Source organism: Bubalus bubalis, chromosome 4 (genome assembly GCF_019923935.1).
Source record: "Bubalus bubalis isolate 160015118507 breed Murrah chromosome 4, NDDB_SH_1, whole genome shotgun sequence".
Classification (NCBI taxonomy): Eukaryota; Metazoa; Chordata; class Mammalia; order Artiodactyla; family Bovidae; genus Bubalus; species Bubalus bubalis.
In genome coordinates, this window is record NC_059160.1 from 94,070,613 (window position 1) to 94,089,607 (window position 18,995).

The 18,995-nt window shown below is 44.0% G+C and overlaps 1 long non-coding RNA gene across 1 annotated transcript; it reads right to left on the reverse strand.

Annotated features, from left to right (window-relative positions):
• Positions 1 to 247: 247 nt before the first annotated feature.
• LOC123333105 lies at positions 248 to 16,104 on the reverse strand. Its single transcript, XR_006550258.1, has 2 exons — positions 15,979 to 16,104; positions 248 to 651 (listed from the first exon to the last, which is right to left on the reverse strand). It is a non-coding gene; the product is annotated as an uncharacterized LOC123333105 (long non-coding RNA).
• Between the last annotated feature and the right edge of the window lie 2,891 nt (positions 16,105 to 18,995).

The following is an 18,995-nucleotide window of genomic DNA, read 5'->3' on the forward strand; positions in this document are numbered from 1 at the left end:
TGATAAGTTTATTAACATTTATTGAGGTCCTGATATTAAAATGCAATGACTTTTGCCCTAACCCCCCCAGGCCTCAGATTAGCTACAGGAATAGGGTTGTCAACTCTCTCATTCAATCTTTTCCTAATCAGGGCTACTTTCTCCTTTATTTCCCAGCAAGGTGTACTTATGAGACATACTTCCTAAGAAATTCTGAAAGCAAAGACACATTTTTGGAAGGTTAAAAAAAAAATGCTGCACAAAGAAGTCCAGAAGAAATTATTTAATTTTTCTGCTGACTTGGTAAGCGCCATGTTACAGCTCTCCTGCCTAAGCCCAGATAACAGGGAGTTGACTGTAGCTATTTAGGTGGGAAGCTGGACCCCCAGTAAATATAAGGTTCTCTGATTTCATTTCAATCTGCCTTGGAGGCCTCTGAAGCTCCACTGAAGCAGTTAAGACACCCACAGGCAATGAAAACCAGATAGGTCTTCTCTTCGAAAAATCTTGGGCAGTTCAACTCTTGGACTCCCAGTGGGGGAAGCAGAGATCTTAGTGTTGAGGGATTTCTCTCATTCTCGCCGTTCCTTCCTGTCCCCACGGCTCTCCTTACAGTCCAGAAGAACATCTGCTGACCGAGTGTTCAGCTTTCAGATCCTTCTTCAACTTTTCCTATTTAAACAAAAATTTTAAATTAGGTTATTAATTCTTTCAACAAACTTTTTGAAGTGCCCATTATCAATAACACATTGGGCTGGTTGCTATGGAATATAAAAAATGAATGAGATAACCATTATTCTCACAAACAGCCTAGTAGAGTAATAAGCTGTGAAATGGAGGGTATATCATAAAGGAGGTACCACTAAAGTTCAAAGAAGTGACAGCAAATAAAATGAAGTGCACTAGAGAAATTTTTTAAGCTGTGAATGCTCTACACATATAAGTTTTTAACTTCTGAAAACAAGGAAAAGAGAATAAGTTTGGAGTTCTGGTCCTAGATCACAGGTTGGCAGACTGTGACCCTAAGTCTGTACAACCCTCAAGCTAAGAAAATTTTTTTCAAACATTTTTTAAGGGTTGTACTGGAAAAAAGTACCAAAGAAGAATGTACAACAAAGACCATATGCAGCTTGCAAAGCCTGAAATATCTGCTGTTTGGTCCTTTACAGAAAAAGTTTGCCATCTCCTGATCTAGACCAAATTTCACCATAACTGTATGCCATGGACGAGTGTGGTGAGGAGTTGGAGTTTATCTTGTAAGTAATTGGGAGTTATTCATTAATTGAAGAAGATGGCTAGATTTGGTGGCAGTAGGAGGATGAATAGAGCTGGGGGCTTCCCTGGTAGCACCAGTGATGAAAACTCGCCTATCGATGTAGGAGACATAAGAGACATGGGTTCCATCCTTGCATTGGGAAGATCCCCTGGAGAGGGAAATGGCAACCCACTCCAGTCTTCTTGCATGGAGAATGCCCTGAAACAGCCATGGGCTCTCAAGAGTTGGACATGACTGAGTGACTGAGCTCACATAGAAAGTAGAAATTCTAGGAGGCAATTTAAAATCCAAACCTATCATCTAGAAAACCAATGAGAGATGTAAATTTGGGAGTCATCAGCATACGTTCAGTGACTGAAAATAGAATGGATGAAATCACCCAAGGAGAAGATCAAACAAGGAAACTCTGAAATATCTAGTTCAAGGAGGGGATGGAAGGACAAGAGAAGAGTGATGGAGACCAAGAAAAAGTGATCCAAGATGTAGGAGGAAACAAGAGATCAGTCAGTTCAGTTCAGTCGCTCAGTCGTGTCTGACTCTTTGCAACCCCGTGAACCACAGCACTTCAGGCCTCCCTGTCCATCACCATCTCCCGGAGTCCACCCAAACCCATGTCCACTGAGTCAGTGATGCCATCCAACCATCTCATCCTCTGTTGTCCCCTTCTCCTCCTGCCCTCAATGTTTCCCAGCATGAGGGTCTTTTCAAATGAGTCAGCTCTTCCCATCAGGTGGCCAAAGTATTGGAGCTTCAGCTCTAACATCAGTCCTTCCAATGAACAATGAACACCCAGGACTGATCTCCTTTAGAATGGACTGGTTGGATCTCCTTGCAGTCCAAGGGACTCTCAAGAGTCTTCTCTAACACCATAGTTCAAAAGCATCAATTCTTCAGCACTCAGCTTTCTTCACAGTCCAACTCTCACATCCATACATGACCACTGGAAAAACTATAGCCTTGACTAGATGGACCTTTGTGGGTTAAGTAATGTCTCTGCTTTTGAATATGCTGTCTAGGTTGGTCATAACTTTCCTTCCAAGGAGTAAGCGTCTTTTAATTTCATGGCTGCAATCACCATCTGCAGTGATTTTGGAGCCCAGAAAAATAAAGTCAATAGTATCACAGATAAAGGAGGTTGTCCACAATGTTAGTGCCAAAGAAAGGTAAAGTGGGATGCAGGATGAAAAGAAGCCTTTGGCTAAGTTATGGGTGACCCTGTGAGCACAGTTTCAGGAGGGTGGTAAAGTTGGGGGTGCGAGGCAGTGGGGTGCCTTTCAGGATGTTGGTGGTAGAGAGAAGGATGGAGACCAGCTAGACTGAGGGGGAACAGACCCAACAGAAGCAGATAACATCCATTTGTCTACCATGCCAGGGGTATGCTGCTACTGCTGCTAAGTCGCTTCAGTCGTGTCCGACTCTGTGTGACCCCATAGACGGCAGCCCACCAGGTTCCCCCGTCCCTGGGACTCTCCAGGCAAGAACACTGGAGTGGGTTGCCATTTCCTTCTCCAATACATGAAAGTGAAAAGTGAAAGTGAAGTCGCTCAGTCGTGTCCAACTCTTCAAGACCCCATGGACTGCAGCCCACCAGGCTCCTCTGTCCCTGGGATTTTCCAGGCAAGAGTACTGGAGTGGGTTGCCATTGCCTATATGAGGAGCAAATGAAATGTATGTGACAGTGCTTTGAAAACTATAATCTATAAATAAAAGGTGTTACTTTTTTATAAATTAAATTCCAGTTCTAAATTCTGTGAAACTATTTTTGTCCTTTCCTCAAAGCTTACAATTTAGAAGCAACAATTCCCTATGAAGTCTAAACTTTTCATTCTTCAAGACCTTTCTAGCAGCTGGCTATGACATCATCTCCCTCGTTTTTGACTTTCCAGTATGGAACTGCCTGTACCAAGCAGGCAAACCTATTTCTCATTTCTGCAAGCTTTATTTCCCTTCACTTTGGAGCTCTCACTCAGGCCATTGGCTTTGCTTTAAGGTTTAAGAGTTGCTTGCTTTAATTTTTTTTTTTTTTTAATTTTGATTAGGCTGGGTCTTCATTGTGGCATGCAGGCTTTCTCTAGTTGTGGCATATGGGATCTTAGTTCCCCAGCCAGGGATCAAACCCATGTGCCCTGCCTTGGAAGGTGGATTCTTAACTACTGGACCACCAGGGAAGTCCCAAGAATTGCTTGTTTTAAGGTTGACAGATTTTGCAAATGAAAATACAGGATGCCAATTAAGTTTAAATTTCAGATAAACAATGAACAATTTTTTAGTGCGTGTCCCATGAAATAATCAGGCTCAGGCATCCTGAATTTTATTTGGCAACCCTACCTCCCTAGTTCTCTTAGTTTATCCCTATGGGTCTCTTCCTTTAGAACCCAACTCAAAGCTCATCTGTACTCCTTGGCATAATGATTTAATAAAAAGAATATAGCCTTTTGTAGACAGTCACACCTGGATTCAAGCCCTGGCCTTCTACTTATCTGTTATGTAATCTGATTAAATCATTTTACTTCTTTGAATCTATAGTTACCTTTTAAGGTTCTTGTTATGATCAAAATAAACAATGTTTGGTTTCCTTGAAAAAGGGACTTACATATTTATTTAAACCTCTCCTATTCAAAAGATAATGTCTTTGCTTTGCCTGCCCTCTCTGCTTAGATATTCAACCTGTATTTCCTTCAGTTGTATTGCTGTTTATGTTTTCAGAGTCCTGAGGAGGGGTCTTATCTTTCTCATCAATGGGGGCATGATCTAGCTGAATCATTCCTTATAACACTTAAGGCAGGGGTCTACCCACAGGGAGCCTCAGGGTAGGGACAGATTGAAGAGTTCCCCTGTCCCTTTTTTCTCTGGACTACTTGGAAGAACTTCAAGGTCAAGTCCCTTGGGAACTCAAGGTCAAATCCTCAGGGTGCTCAGGAGTAAGTCTTCTAGCCTAGGTTTTCTTGCCACTGCTATGCCAGCTCGGGACAGGTTTTCTGAGGGGGTTAGTGGTAAATAAGGGTGTGGAAAGCCCTCTAGGGTGAGAGGTGGAGAATGGGGGAGGGGTAGCCAGAGTAATTGTTATTATTAGTGTTCTTCTCTGTGACTCAGATTAATTGTAAATACAGAGATTCATAAGAGAGAATTATAGTGATGGGAAACAGGTAGAAAGGCAAAGGGCTTCGGTGGATTTTCTTTTTAACTCCTAGTTCCCAGACAGAAGATGTAACTTCTTTTGCCCAGCTGGGCTCCTCTGTCTACCTCCAATAGACTACAGGGCAGGTGGGAGGTAGAATCTGATGCCCCTTCTTCCTCTGGCGGGAAGCCATCCCTAGTGAATACCTCTCCGCTTCCTCTCACTCTTAGCTGCTAGGGATATGGGTAAGCGGCCAGGTTATCTAGATTTCTCAGCTCTGATTTTTATCTCCAGCCCAGAGGAGGAAAAAAAAAAAAAACCCTACACCTGACCAAACTCAGTAATAGAAGATGGTTCCCCTCCCCCGTCCCTTCTCTGGTCCCCTGGAGCTTATTTCACTGGAAGGGAACGCAGGTTGATGTATTTTTAAATGGTTTTGATTTTATCACCTTGCTTAATGATTTGGCACGTTATTTATTAGATGGGGAGCTTCCCAGAGGGGCCTGGCCCATTAACGTATAAATAATGTGGCAAATAGTTCAATAGAGCCGTAAAAAAAGTGATTTAGAAATAAATTGACCTCTGTTTGTTACATGTAAACGAAGGCCCCGGGTCATAATGTATTTTGTGCCCTGAAGCTGGGGTGGTGGGGTTGGGGTGGGAAGCCATGAGGAGGAGGCTAGTGCAGACTCCTCTGGGGAGATTTTTTGGTCATGGCTCTTTTTTTTCTCTGCCACAGTGGAGGGTGTGGCAGATGGGATGATGACTGCATCTGGTGTGTGTGTAGCGGGGTGAGTGGATACCCACTGTCTGGGGCAGTAATACAATTGGTAAGGATGCAGGAGGGGTGGTTTGAAGTGGAGATTTCTTTCTAGACACAAATGCCGGTTTGTGATTTCATCATCGTTGAGAAGTTGACATTTGACCCAGGTAGCTGGAAAGAGAAGTTGCTAGTCTGGGAAGCAGGAGCTGTCTGGGTGCAGTCAGATCAGTGCAGTGAGCACCTTGGATGGGAATGCTCTCTGGTTCATCTTTCCTTCATACAGTGTGCAGCACATAGCGTGCGTGCGTGCGTGCGTGTGCATGTCCGTGCTCAGTCATTCAGTCCCGTCCAACTCTGCAACCCTGTGGACCGTAGCCAGGCTTCCCAGGTGGCACTAGTGGTAAAGAACCCGTCTGCCAGTGCAGGAGACATAAGAGACGTGGGTTCAATCCCTGGGTCGGGAAGATCCCCTGGAGGAGGGCATGGCAACCCTCTCGTCTTCTTGCCTGGAAAATCCCATGGACGGAAGAGCCTGGTGAGCTACAGTCCATAGAGTCATAAAGAGTCGGACACAACTGAAGCTTCTGAGCACACACACACACACACACACACGGGACTGCAGCTGGCCGGGCTCCTCTGACCCAGGGATAGAACCCTGCATCTCCTGCACTACTGAGCCACCAGGGAAGCCCAGCACATAGTAGGCAACTAAATGTGATTAACACAAACCCACATATCTACCACGCTTAATGGGGGAAAGAGTACAGACAATTTCTGAACTAGTGGTGGATAAATAATGGGTATAATAGTTAACATTCACTGAGAGCTTAGTATTCACTACACGTTTTATTAATCACTCTACATATGTAATCTAATTAAATCTTTTTTATGTTTAAATTGTAAAATATGACACATATTCATTAAAGTGTATAAAGAGCATATGTGTATTTTAATGCATACTGTGGCACCTAGAAACAGTCATGGAGCCAATACTCATGAAAAGAAAGAGCTTTGCCACCACCCTAGAAGCCCCCTTTCTGATCACATTCACTTCCCTTTCCCAAAGGTAACTATCCTGTATTTAGTAATAATAGCTTTCTGGCTTTTCATAATGGTTTTAGTACCAATGTATGTGTCCTTAAGGGGCTTCCCACGTGGCTCAGTGGTGAAGAATCCACCTGTCAATGCAGGAGATGAAGGTTCTATCCTTGGGTCAGGTAGATCTCCTGGAGAAGGAAATGGCAACCCACTCTAGTATTCTTGCCTGGGGAATCCCGTAGACAGAGGAGCCCAGCAGGCTACAGTCCAAGGAGGAGGACACAATTTAGCTACTATATAACAACATATATTCAAACAACAAAGTTTTGTCCCATTTGAATTTTATATAAATACACTCACACTGTGAGTGTTCTTTCGTCTTACATTTTCTACTCAGCATATTATACGTGAGAGTCATTCACATCATTGCTTTTAGCTGTTCAGTTCAGTTCAGTCGCTCAGTTGTGTCCGACTCTTTGCAAATCATGAATCGCAGCACACCAGGCCTCCCTATCCATGACCAACTCCCGGAGTTCACCCAGACTCATGTCCATCGAGTCAGTGATGCCATCCAGCCATCTCATCCTCTGTTGTCCCCTTCTCCTCCTGCCCCCAAGCCCTCCCAGCATCAGAGCCTTTTCCAATGAGTCAACTCTTCGCATGAGGTGGCCAAAAGTACTGGAGTTTCAGCTTCAGCATCATTCCCTCCAAAGAAATCCCAGCGCTGATCTCCTTCAGAATGGACTGGTTGAATCTCCTTGCAGTCCAAGGGACTCTCAAGAGTCTTCTCCAACACCACAGTTCAAAAGCATCAATTCTTCGGCGCTCAGCCTTCTTCACAGTCCAACTCTCACATCCATACATGACCACTGGAAAAACCATAGCCTTGACTAGACAGACCTTTGTTGGCAAAGTAATGTCTCTGCTTTTGAATATGCTTTTAGCTGTAGTTTATTGTTATTGCCATACATATTTCATTGTGTGTGAATAGCTGATATTTAGTCCATTCTACTGTTGACAGAGCTCTGCATCCTTTCCAGTTTTTAATCAATTGAAAACAATGCTGCTTTGGACAGACTTAAACATGTATCCTAGTACAAATGTGCCCATGTTTTGGAGGGTCTATACCTCGTTGTGGGATTTCTGGGTTAGAGGATATGTGAATATTCAAGTTTACTCAGTAATGCCAAATTGTTTCCCAAAGTATTTGTACCAATTTTCACTCTAAAAAGAGTTATCTGAGAGTTCCTGTTGTTCTACCATCCTTGTCAACTCTTAGTAGTCTCAGAATTTTCCAGTTTAATCCTTACAATATCATACGAAGTTAGAATTTTTATTATTGCTATTTTACAGTTGATTAAACTGATGCTCAGAGTTGTATAACTGGCAAATGGCAATGCCAGTGTTTAAACTTAAGCCTGACCCCATAACCAAGCTTGAAATCTCAATGTTTATGCTTTATCCTGATAATGAGTATTTTGAGATTTTGGATAAATTCTATAGCAAAATTCTTCTATACAGTTAACTTTTTAAAAAGGTATTTATTTATTTTTCTGGCTATGCCAGGCCTTAGTTGTAACACTCAGAATCTTTGATCTTCAATGCAGCATGCAGGATCTTTAGTTACAGCATGTGAACTCTTAGTTAAAGCATGTGGGAGCTAGTTCCCTGATCATAGATAGAACCCATGCCCCCTGTATTGGGAACACAGAGTCTTAGCCTCTGGACCACCAGGGAAGTCCCCGTTTAACTTTTTAAAATGATTAAAACAATTTTTAAAGTAAGTGGACCATTCTTATTTATGCTTGTTACCAACTTGTGCAGTGGGAGAGGTGGCTAGTTTCATATGTGGAATGGAGGGAGACATTAAGGTTAAATATTTAACCTTAAATATTAAATATCTGTCAGAGACGAGCTAACATGGAGTGGGCTATAGGATGTCCAAAAAAAGCTTCCAGAAATGATTCAGACCACCCCCCTCTATAGGCAAGTGAAAAATCTGAAAACAACTCCAGGGCAAGGTACTCCACCCAGGAGCCAGAAAGTCCTCTTTTTTTCATGCTACTTTAATTTCTGCTGCTGTTTTAACTCATCCCCTCTAGTTCATTCTTCCAAAGACAACCCTTAATATATGATCAAAGGCCCCCTTTCTGGTTTCAGGGTATCTTGCTGGCTGGGCAGTTTCCAATAGAGTCAGGGCTTTAGGGTGTCTTTCATCCCAAGAGCTCAAAGCCTCCCACGGACATTAACCCATTAATCACCAAGCTGCTCTGTGAAGTTGAGAACTAGTCAGTGGGAGCCTCCCCCGCTTTCCAAGCAGAGAAACTGAGTCCATGACTTGTCCAGAACTGCCCAGGGAGACAGGGTGGAGCCAGGAAAGGAACCTAAGTGTCCAGGGAGACCATCTCCTCAACTGCCAGTGATTCAGGGCTCCAGTTTTCTGCACATTCAGCACAAAAAAGAACTCAGTAGAGAATGGTGAAAGTTGAGGCTAGCGTTTTGGAATATGGGACTCCTTTTGGATCGCTGACAAAGATAGCCTTGCCCAAGGAGAGGTGTATGCTTCAAGACCAGGATCAGGGTCTTTTTTTTTATTAGAGTATAGTTGATTTACAATATTATATTAGTTTCAGATTTATGGCATAATGAATCAATATTTTTATAGATTATACTCCATTTAAAGTTATTACCAAATAAAGGCTATATTACCCTGTGTTGTACAATTTATCCTGGTCGTTTATCTATTTTATACATAGTAATTTGTACATCTGAATTCCATACCCCTATCTTGTCCCTCCCTCTTCCATCTCCCCACTGGTAACCACTAGTTTGTTTTCTGTATCTGTGGGTCTGTTTCTGTTATGTTACATACATTCATTTTATTTTTAGATTCCATATATAAGTGATTTGTACATCATTTGTCTTTCTCTGACTTCTTTCACTAAATAGAATACTAAGTCCATCCACATTGTTGCAAATGGCAGAATTTCATTTTTTTTAGTTGAATAATATTCCATTGTATGTATATGCTACATCTTCTTTATCCATTCATGTGTTGATGAACACTTGGGTTGCTTCCATAACTTGGCTATTGTAAATAATGCTGCTATGAACATTGGGGTGCATGTACCTTTTTGAATTAGTCTTTTGTTTTTTTCAGATATATACCCAGGAGTGGAATTTCTGGATCGTATGGTGGTTCTATTTTTATTTTTTTTCAAGAACCTCTATACTGTTTTCCACAGTGGTGGCATCAATTTGCATTTCCACCAACAGTGTACAGGTTTCTCTTTTTCTATACCCTTGCCAACATTTGTTATTTGTAGAATTTTTGATGATAGCCATTCCTACAGGTGATAGGTTGAGGTAACATTGTGGTTTTAATTTCCATTTCTTTAATGGTTAGTAATGTTGAGCATCTTTTCATGTGCTTTTTAGCCATCTGTATGTCTTCTTTGGCAAATGTCTTTTCAGGTCTTCTGCCTGTTTTTCAATCAGGTTTTTTTTATTTTTGATATTGGGTTGTATGAGCTTCTTCTATATTTTGGGTATTAACTCCTTACCGGTCACATCATTTGCAAAAGAACTCCCATTAAGTAGATTGCCTTTTCATTTTGTTGATGGTTTCCTTTGCTCTACAAAACCTTTTAAGTAGGTCCCATTTGTTTATTTTTTCTTTTCTTTCTTTTGCCATAGGAGACATCTGAAAAATATTGCTATGATTTATGCCAAAGAACATTCTGCCTATCTTCTCATCTAGAAGTTTTATGGCTTCTGGTCTTACATTTAGATCTTTAATCCATTTAAGTTCATTTTTGTATATGATATGAGGACATGTTCTAATCTCATTCTTTTACATGTAGCTCTCCAGTTTTCTCAGCATCACTTATTGAAGAGACTGTCTTTTTTCCATTGTCTATTCTTGCCTCCTTTGCTGTAGATTGATTGACCATGGGTGCATGGGCTTATTTCTGGACTCTCTATTCTCTTCCATTGATCCATATATGTATTTTTGAGTTGCTGCTAAGTCGCTTCAGTCCAACTCTGTGCCACCCCAGAGACAGCAGCTCACCAGGCTCCGCCGTCCCTGGGATTCTCCAGGCAAGAACAGTGGAGTGGGTTGCCATTTCCTTCTCCAATGCATGGAAGTGAAAAGTGAAAGTGAAGTCACTCAGTCGTGTCCCACTCTTAGCGACCCCATGGACTGCAGCCCACCAGGCTCCTCCGTCCATGACATTTTCCAGACAAGAGTACTGGAGTGGGTTGCTATTGCCTTCTCCATTTTTGAGCTAGAATTATGCTGTTTTAATTACTGTAGCTTTGTAGTATAGTCTGAAGTCAGAGAGCATGATCCATCCAGCTGTTCTTTTCCCTCAAAATTGCTTTGAGATTTTGGTCTTTTTGTGGTTCCATGATTTTTTAAAAAAAGTTTTATTAGAGTATGGTTGACTTACAATGTTGTGTTAGTTTTAGGTGTGTAGCAAAGTGAATCAGTTATACATATACATGCATCCACTCTTTTAGATTATCATATACATTTTAGGGTTATTTGTTCTATGAAAAATGTCATGGGTGTTTTGATAAGGATTGTATTAAGTCTGTAGATTGCTTTGGATAGTGTGAAGAGTTTAACAATATTAATTCTTCCAATCCAAAAATATGGGATATCTTTCTGTTTCTTGGTATCAGTTTCAATTTCCTTCATCACTGTTTTATAATTTTCAGAGTATAGGTCTTTCACCTCCTTGGTTAAGTGTATTCCTAGGTGTTTTACTCATTTTTAATGCAATTTTAAACAATTTTAATTGAGATTGTTTTCTTGCTTTCTGTTTTTGATAGCTCACTATTAGTGTATAGAAAAGCAATAGATTTCTATATATCGGCCTTGTAACTTTACTGAATTCACTTATTAGTTCTAATAGTTTTTTGGTGGAAATGTTAGGGTTATCTACATACAATATCAATTGGAAGGACTGATGCTGAAGTTGAAGCTCCAAGACTTGGGCCACCTGATGTGAATTGTCAACTCACTGGAAAAAACTCTAATGCTGGGAAAGATTGAAGGCAGGAGAAAGGGGTGACAGAGGATGAGATGATTGGGTGGCATCACCCACTCAATGGACATGAGTTTGAGCAGGCTCAGGGAGATAGTGAAGGGCAGGAAAGCCTACATATTGCAGTCCACAGCGTTGCTAAGTGTCAGACATGACTTAGCAACTGAACAGCAACAATATATGTATCGGGTCATCTGCAAATAGTGACAATTTTACTTCTTCAGGGTCATTCATTTTTGCTTCTCCAGTTGTGCTTGGTGTATAGAAGGCCCTTATCCCTGAGTTTGTCTTACTGATCTGGTATCTCCCTCACTTCCAATTTTTCCTTCTAATGGGAATATCTTTGGGAAAGGGCACAGGCATGAGGAATTGAACTTTTAGTTGAACTTCTCTGGATGAGATGTGAGCCTGGATGGAGCAGTGAGGCCTGGAAGAAGGGAGGAAGAAGTTCCTGAGACTCACTCTTACTTGTCTAAGAAGATCTATGAAGGAAGCTAAATTTGAAGCTTATTTCCAGAATTCTGTGAGTTCCTGAACCTCACCTGCCACGGTATTCCTCTGGGACAGGCACCTTGCCCAGTGATAGCCCTCATCCATTCTGCTGTTGCAAACAGCAGAACTCGAGGCCATGTGACCAGATACAAACGTGAGTTTTTTTTTCTCTAGGTACCCATCATTTCTGTGACATTCTCAATGGGTTACTATTTAGGGGAAGCAGTGATCATATGTCACTTTAAAATGTTCTTTCTCAGTGTGCTCAGAGATCACAAAGTCAAAGACTCTTTTAGGGCTGGAGGAAATCCCTGTGGTCATGACTTACACATCCCTGCGGTCATGACTTACACATCCCTGCATTGCAGTGGAAGATGCTTAACTCACTTTGGGGGTGAAATGGAGAATTATCTTGTGTAGAAGGTGTTTTTATGAAACTCCTTATGTGTATCTGTATCTCTACATATGACTTCATGTATATATGCAAATCCGTTTAACTATAATATGTAAGAGTCTCCATGAGTGACGGTATCAGGATGGGGAGGTCCACATCTGTGTAGCCCACTTTACATCCTTTGCTAGCATCTTTCCGTTTAGGCCTCGTGTAATTTTTCTCTATCTTCAAACCCTCCTTTCCCTCGCCCCTCACTTGTGCATGGAAGCTCCTGAAGAATCTTGAGGTTGGGGTTGGGGATATTCACTCACAGCTCTTCTCCTGCCTGTTTTTATCTCAGCCACACATCGGATCCTATCTTCATCTCTAGGCGAGCTCCCTGCCGCCTGCGTTTATCTCTCTGTTTTATGGTGTCATTTAATTAGCTCGCACATGGTGGTTTTATGGGACAAACATGGCCTTGTTTGCCTTATAACTGAATTTCACGGCTCTGCGGGGACAGGTCAGGAGATCTCAGCACTGCAAACTCCAGTGTTTGGAGTTCAGGAATGCTGAATCTTTAGGAATCTAGGAATTTGGAGAATGGGCTGGGTTGGAGAGCTCTCTTCCACAAACTAAAAAAGCAATCCCTTCTCTCTTCTCTAGTTGCCTGCCTGCAGCATATGAATAACCCTACCGAGGAAGTGTGAAAGCTGTTCTGGCCATTAGGGTCTGTCCTGAATCTGTGGCTCGTGTGACTGTCATACTACTTTTGTTCCTTAAATAGAGTGGTCATTTACAGTATAGTTAAAATGTCCACTCCAGGGCAATGAGATACTGATAGTAAGACCAAGACTAAAATAGGGCTTGTGAACTTGAAGTCCCCAGGTGAGAAAAATGGAGAGGATCTTATTCCTTTGACAGAGAAACTTGTGGCCTAGAGGGACAGCTGGGGTGTTGAACCAAATGGGATTCATCCAGATGCCAACTAGGGAATTGGGGGTTACTATTTATACAAGTTTGTAATAATACAATGTACTTGTGTGTGTGTGTGTATGTGTGTTGTTTTATTAGTTGGTTAGGTCAAGAAGATCTGGGAACATATAAAAATAGACTATCCAGAATCATTCTGGGAAGACACATTCCATCGGCATTTCCTACATCTCTGATGAAGAAGGCCCTGCCCTCTGCCGCCATATATGACAGCCTTTTGTCCAAGCAGCTTCCTTCTCCTCTTGCCCACAAAGTCACCGGAACACCTACACACACTCACAGTAGAAATGTTCATAAACCAGCTCCTGATACAGTATTCTTTTCTCAGCTTTAGATGACACAGTTCCCTGGCTTGACGTTGGTGGGGAACCAATTGTGTGTGTGTGAAGTCTGTCCAAAGGCAAGAGGTGGGCTAGAGGAGCCACGAGAAATCTGCTTCTTTCATTCTCCGCCTGCCCCTGTCACCCCCTCTGCCCTGCAGCAATGAGCTTTTCAACACTAGGCCTGCACTCCTGCCCCCAATCTGCCTCTCCCTCCTCAGTCTGGTTCCCATCTCTCATGTCCCACTCCCTGCACTGTCCCTACATACATTTTCTCCTTCTGAAACTTATCAGTCTGCTATCCCTAAGACCACTGGCAGGAAGATGGGTATGAAATGTAGGCTGGACACAGGTAAGCAGTGCTTCTAGGAAAAGAGGAGCCCAAGCAAATGTCAGTCTGGGGCAGGGAGGAGTGTTCGCAGAGAAAATAATTGGGGGAGGAGCGCCCCAAATTGTAGCTACAACTAAGAAGAAGTAATGTAATCCTAATCTCAGACACGGAGACTTCCTACATATATGAATATGTTTTACATTTAAAATGAGTGTTCTAGGGGGCTTCCCTGGTAGCTCAGTGGTGAAGAATCTGCCTGCTGATGCAGAAGACACAGGTTTGATCCCTGATTCAGGAAGATCCCACACGCTGCAGAGCACCTAAGCCCGTACGCCACAACTACTGAGCCTGTGCTCTAGAGCCTGTGAGCCACAAGTACTGAGCCCACATGTCTGGAGCCTCTGCTCTGCAACATGGGAAAGCACTGCAACGAGAAGCCCATGCACTGCAACCAAGAGTAGTCCCTACTTGCCGCAACTCAAGAGAAGCCCGTGCATAGCTATGAGGACCCGTCACTGCCCAAAATAAATAAATAAATGTTTAAACCAATTCATTCCTTTAAAAAAGAAAAAATTGAATGTTCTAAATATCACTCCCCTTCTGGAATAGTCTGGATCTAGTTCTGCCTGGATGCCAAGGGTTCAGATGATCCCCAAACTCACAGAGGAAGGACTCAGTCTTTCTGGGGCCACTGTTTTGTCAGACTGTCTTCAGAAAATTTAGCCTAAATCCTTCCTGCTGCTGCTTGCAATACCTTCAGAGACTGGGGATGCCTACAATTCATCTTGAATTGTCCCCTCCTCCCTGGGAGCTTGTGACAGCACAACTCACCCAAAAAATCATTAGGCTCTGAAGCGCTGGGACTGGCCCCAGCACGTCTCTGCCATTCTGTGCTGTCCTATCTCCAGATGACTTCAGAGAAGGAGAGGGTGGTGTTCAATGGATGCCCCAAACCTCCCCTCCTCTTTCCCCTGAATTGCCAATATATTTTCTCTGACAGTTCGCACAGATAGTTAAGATACTGTGTAATTACTGTTGCATTTGAAACCCAAACATGATTTATACCTGACAAGCTCAGTCATCTTTGGGATGACTTGGTGTATGTATGTGTATTTGTATGCATGTGTGTACGTGTATATATGTTGGTTATGTCTTTTTGTGTGAGCAGAGTAGGTATTAGACCCTATGCCTTTCTCTTGCTCAGTTACCTTCCTTTACTGCATCAAGAAACTGGCGTATACAGGGCACAAGAGGGAGACTCTAGGTGTGATGGGAACACTGTGATACCCAGGATAATGACAAACACGCAGACATAGTAAGATGAGGGTGAGGTCTAGGTAGTGATGGAGGATGGAGAGACACCATTAGAAGCAAAATGGCTGACTTACTGACAGAGGACTTCCTTCAGGAGAGACTGTGGGGGACTGTTTGGGAGAGGTGGATTAGGACCAGAAAGAAAGGAAAGGACCATGTCTTTGAAGAAAGAAAAAAATGACCTTGAAGGTAGAAAGGGAGACATTTGCAGGGAAGGTAGCAGATTGCCAAGTTGACAGGCAGTGTCTTAAGTGAAGAAGTCATAGGGAAGTGGGGGGTGGAGGAGAGGGCTGTTCCAATGGGCAGAAGGATAAAAGTGCTGATGGTGTTTCATCCAATTGTTGCTAGGAGGCATTTAGGTAGCCCCTTGAAACACTACATCCTGGATGGGGAGGGAGATTTTCCCTGCAGTGAGGAATTGGGCTTAGAAAGAATAAGGAGTTAGGGTGGGCAGAGAAGAGATGAAGGTGGCTACTAGGAGTAGGGGAGGAAGAGTGGGAGCCACTACCAGGGCTTCTGAACTTGTGGCAGGGGGATGGATGACCAGTTCTCTTCCACTTCCCTTCCTATTCCAATAGGAGAGTTTAGGAGTGGACAGGAGAAAAGATTATATAATTTTCCAAAGCAAAGTGCTCTATGCGTGATCTCTGTGTCCTAAAATAGATCTGTCCTGTGAGGAGGGCACCTGGCTGTAAGGCAGGAAGATGCACAGGGATAGGACTCATCTTCAGCCCCCGCGGTAGAATGGGAGTGGGGGTAGTGGCTGTTCTTATGTTTTGCTCTTGGCATCTCTAGCTCAGGCTTCTGTCAGTACAGACCTGCCTCCCAGCCCCGCCCCAACTGTTGATTATACCCCTTGGGATGCATCATTGCTAGGAAAGCAGATGTGCCAGATGTGACATGTTTGAAAGAAAAAAATTCCCTTACCTTGGAGCCTTGGGGAGAGCAGCTAATCACCGTCTTGCTGCTGCTCATGGGGAGGGCAGGGCTGAGGTGGGGTTTGTGCCAGCCTCGAACCCTCTCGTCCCTCTGCGGGAGGATCTCCAAGCACCTAAGGGGCCAGATGTGGGAGGAGAGTTTGGAGAGAAAGAAGACAAATTCAGGCCCCTATGAAATGGAAGAGATTTTGCTTGCGTAGCACTGGTGGGCTGCTTGCTAGTTCATCTTTCTGGGTTGAGCAATGTAAAAAGGTGCTGGTGTGTATTCGTGTGTGTAGGTTTCTAGCGATCCAACCCAGTGGCATCGCATCAGTTTATGGACCAAATTCTCCTGGAGGAGCCCCTGGGAAGCCTCCTGTTCCGTGCCCTGCTACTGCCCACTAGTTGTTCCTACTTTATTTTCTTCCTGTCTTTGAAAACTGAGCTTAGAACTTGCAATGCGTCTTGTCCTTCGCCCAAGGGGAGCCTCCTGAGGTTGCTGACAGATGTCTCAGTCTGGGAAGCCCCAGCATGCTTTGTGCCTCACTGCCAAGACAGTGCCCGAGGTACCCAAATGTCAGGGCCCTGGTGCTTTGGAGACTATGGGACAGTGGAACAATTCTTTGGATAAGACTAGGAGGGGATTAGGAGAAGGAAATGGCAACCCACTCCAGTATTCTTGCCTAGAGAATGCTGTTGTCCATAGGGTCACACAGAGTCGGACATGACTGAAGCAACTTAGCATACATGCATGCATTGGAGAAGGAAATGGCAACCCATTCCAGTATTCTTGCCTGGAGAATCCCAGGGACAGAGGAGCCTGGTGGGCTGCCATCTATGGGGTCACACAGAGTCGGACACAACTAAAGTGACTTAGCAGCAGCGGCAGCAGGAGGGGATTAGGAGAAGAAATCCAAGAAAGACTCTTGGGTGTACTAGAAAGTTGTAAGTTTGAGATCAAGGTGAAGTCACAGAATATTGCCCAGTGCCTGGAGAACGGATGTAGTGGTTTTATGGTACCTACAATCCTTAGGGATGAAGTTGATTCCCAGAAACATTTGCTCAGATTCCTAGGAAGTGATTCTTGAGTACATTTTTGTTTAAGTGTTGACATTTCCTTCCTTCTAAACCAGATTCTAACTCTTCTAGTCTGATCTCAAAGAAAGCAGACCTTGAGACTTCCCCAGCTGCCCAGCAGTTCAGATTCCACCCTTACGATGCAGGGGCACAGGTTCTATCTCTAGTCAGGGAACTAAGATGCCGCATGCTGTGTGGCCAAAAAAAGAAGAAAGAAAAAAGAACGTGGACCTCTGGCCAAGACATCTAACCCTCTGCTACCCCAAGACATTAATGCATATAAGTTAGTAGAGTTTTGTTGTCTCTACCGACAAAAGTCCACTGACTAAACCCAGTTTCAAAGTAGCTCCATCCCTAGTGTTACTCACTGAGTCATGTCTGACTCTTTGCAACCCCATGGCCTGTAACCCACCAGGTTCCTCTGTCTATGGGATTCTCCAAGCAAGAATACTGGAGTGGGTAGCCATTCCCTTCTCCAGGGGATCTTCCCGACTGAAGGATCGAACCCAGGTGTCCTGCATTGCAGGCAGATTCTTTCACCGTCTGAGCCACCAAGGAAGCCCCTAACTCCATTCCTAATCCCATCCTTAATCCTGATCCTGAAATTAACCCTAACTCGAATCCCAGTTCTACCTCTGCTTGTCCACCCCCACCTCTCACTGCAGAGAATGATTTGAGGAGAGGAGGGGCTGGGAAGAGACGGCAAGATGAGGAATGCTTCTGGGGAAAAGGAGGAGGAGGAGATCCAGCCAGAGCGACCTGGAGGAGCCAGTGTGGTATCTGGGAGCCCGGGGCATGATCTCGGTACTTGCCAAGCCATGAGTCACGACATCGTTCTCCATGGCATTTTGTTGGGGGTGTGTCTGGGCTGGCAGCTGGTAAACAGGCTTGCTTTGAATGAGGTGCTTCCCTTCTGTCCCTCTCCCTAATTTGGGGGAAAAGGGAGAAGTGTGCTGTCCTGAGGTTCCTTCTTTCTTTCCTTTTAGATTTCATGAGACTCCTTACCAAGAGGAAAGACTTGGTACTTTGTCATTGGTTGCAAGAAAATTGTGGAGAAAGAAGTCGCTGGGAATGCAGAGTCTTGAAGCTTTCCAAACAGGAGAAGTTTCCAATCCACCGAGTGTCACCCCCTTGGGGATGCCGAGCTGCTCCACTCTGCCCTGTGCCCTCTCATGACAGGGCCCACGTGCTGCTCCGCCTCCTCCCATTGTTGCCATTGCCAAAATTCAGACAGGCATCCACCCTGGCTGGATAGAGATCTTTATGGGGCTAAACCTGTGCCTCTGGACAAAATAACAACTAGAAACACCTGAAACTTTTCTCCAAACCTGGTACCTCTCCCCAGCTCACAATGAGTCAGTTTTCTGTCTACAAAATGGGAGCAGCTTGGACCCTTACTCTTGAGGAAGGGAGAAAAGGAGCTGGACACTAATGATCGTTTCCTGATGTTGAAGATGATCAGGGTTATTATTGTTTACTCCTTGGGGAAGCCAGACAACCATCAGCCTGACTCTAAACACACGTAGTTCAACACAGTCACTGCCCTGAGGGCTCCTGGAGGCTCTACTCCTTCCCCCTCTCTCCTTAGCCCACATCTGCCAATCCTACTGTAACTACAACTGGGGGAGAAAGCACGGCGCCCGGTTCTCTGATCTACTCCCTCTAGGCCTCATTTGCACATCCTGGGGCAGAGTTTACACTCCCTCAAATCCCAGATATAGCTCCTGTCCCAGCCTCCTGCACAGAGTGTGGAGGCTAAAAGTCCTCTCAAACCAGCTAGGAAGTGACAATGGCAGAAGCTCACATACAGATGCGTGTGGTGGTGGTCAGCCACTTGGTCGTGTCCCACTCTGTGCGACCCCATGGACTGTAGCACACCAGGCTCCTCTGTCCATGGGCTTCTCCAGGTAAGAATACTGGAGTGGGTTGCCATGCTGTACTCCAGGGGGT